Genomic DNA, 2,484 nt, shown 5'->3' on the forward strand with positions numbered 1-2,484 from the left:
AACAGTCCCTGTACTAACAACTGAGTGGTTAACTGGAAATTTAAGTATGACCTTGGAGATATAGAGAAGTTGGTAAAGCAGATAGGAGAAAGAGGAAGAGGGAAAGCATATGGAGTTTTTGGCACAGGAGGGTTGAGTATAATGATGAAACTTTAATTTTTCTGGAACTGGAGAAAAAGTGACTGATCTTGGTGTCCTCTGGAACTTAAGGAGAAACAGGGCCCTGTTTGAGTACTTTATACAAGGGGGTAAATGTTTAAGGTGAGACAGGTGGATCCAATGAGAGACTCCCTCGAGCTTGGCAGCAGTGGGTGTTACAGGTCTTCAGGAGTAGGTTGAAGGTGAGACTTGACAAAATGAAACAGAGCTTTGCTATTAGGATGAAAGAGCTGATGTAGGTAGGACAGAATTTTCTGGGTGTCAGGGGTTGTCTGTGAGAATGTGGGCTGTACTCTGTGAACCCCTGGGGTGATTGAGGTAAATTTGTGCTCTGAAATGCTGCTGTTCTAGCTGTTTGGTCAGCTTAGTGAGGGCAAAGATATTTTGAGATTGAGAGCTGAGAGGAAAAGAGAAAAAGCATCCTTGAGATCTAGAACCGAGAGGTAGGAGGTTCCTGGGGGAATAGTGGAAAGAAGTGTAAGGATTAGGCACTACAGGATGATGAGGGACCACTGCGGAGTTTATGAGCCAGAGGCTTTGAACCAGGCAATAGGTTCCAGTAGGTTTTTTTTTTTTAACAGCAGGTGTAGGGGTGTTAAAGGGAAAAGTGGGGCAATGTAGCTTTTTTCTTAAAATGTCAGAGATAATAGGCTTAAGCCTCCTAAGGCTTTGGAGATAGAGAGGGTACTGAGCTTGGGTAATGTACTTACTAGGATCTTGTAATTGGATAATGATGGGGAAATGGTGTTTAGCATCAGAGGAGTGTTGGGTGTGCCAGACTTGGGGGTTTACTTGAGAGGCTGGTAGAAGAAAAGACATATCAGAGCTGGGAGGTTGGGAGGCTAGAAGGAGGAGGAGGGGAGCTGTTAGTGAGTCTGAGGTAAGGTGAATGAAAGGAGCAAACAAAATGGAAGCTTCTACTTTTGCTAAAAAAATCTCATCCCATAAGAGGTACCAGGCAGGTCGGCATGACTAAAAATGAATGAGTGAGATAAATACCCCTAAAAACAGTTAAGTGGTGGTGTCTGCTGAGGTAGAAGAGGCTGTCCCCCTACCCCAACAATAGGAAAACTCTAAGGAGAGGTAGGCCCCCAGAATTCCCTCAGTACCAAGTATGTGGCTCTGGTGTCCAAGAGAAAGGAGATGGGCTGTCCTGATACCATGACGTTTACATGTAGCTCCCTGTTACAGATGACAGTTGTGGTTGGGTAAAAGAGCCTGGGCAGCCTCACTGGTCCATGGCCAGACCTAGAACGGTCAACTTGGAAATTTTCTGTCTTTGATGTCTCAAAGCCACCATGTGCATGAAAAAAATTGACTGCCCAATGTCCTTCCCCATGCCATCTTGAACAAGGTCTTGTGGGACCAAGATGAGGATTACGGTATGCTAGGCCTCAGTGACCAGCTCTACCATATTTGAAACATGGGCCTGGTGGTTCTTGAGCCTGGGGGTCAAGGGGACAAGCACAGAGAGCATGGATTGGGTGGTCTGTTGCCTTGGTTAATTGGAGGGCTAGGGCTAGCAAGTGAGAGTGAGGATTGCAGGCTTTGTCATTTCTTGCGTGGTACACCTTAAAAGCCAACTCTAAGATTTCTGCCTGTGGGGTCAAGGGGACTTTCTCCAAACATCTAAGTTTTAGCCTTAATGTCAGGGTAGCACTGAGAAAAAAAAAAAGGAATCATGAGTAATTGTCTACCTTCCATGGTTTCTGGATCTAAGTTAGTATATTGTAATAGGGCTTTAGTGAGGTATTCTAGAAATTTAGAAAGATTTTCTTTTGTATCTTGAATGACTTCTGAGAGCTTATTATAGTTTACTGGCTTGAGGGCAGCCTTATGGAGACCTGCCAGAAGGCAAGTCAAAAACTGGTCCCAAGGTAAAATTTTACCTGGGGTATTATAATCCCAGCGTGGTTCCTGTTTGGGGACTGACTGCCTCTGCCCCCGGGGGATGTGTTGCGTGTGTTTGGTGAACCTCATCTGCATGTAATCTTGCCTGCTCCCAAACTTGCCTGCACTCTTCAGGAAGCAGGTTATTAGGTAGGATCATAGAGATATCATGAAAGGTGAGATTATAAGCCTGGGACTTAGAGTTTAGATAGTAAAAGAGTTGGATATAAGGAAACTCCTTCCATTTTCCTGTGTGCTGACAGTAGTAAGAAAGCTCCTGTAGAATATTGGGATCAAAGGTGCTGTTAGGTGGCCACTTTAAATTGTTATCTCAATTGTAATGAGGTCACTGTTTTGAACAAAGATGGACAAGTGTGGGAAACCGTAAGTAGGGCATTAAGGCCTGGGGTCTTAGGGCCTCTAAAATTTGTCTTA

The sequence above is a fragment of the Microtus ochrogaster genome, unplaced genomic scaffold, assembly GCF_000317375.1.
Source record: "Microtus ochrogaster isolate Prairie Vole_2 unplaced genomic scaffold, MicOch1.0 UNK6, whole genome shotgun sequence".
NCBI lineage: Eukaryota > Metazoa > Chordata > Mammalia > Rodentia > Cricetidae > Microtus > Microtus ochrogaster.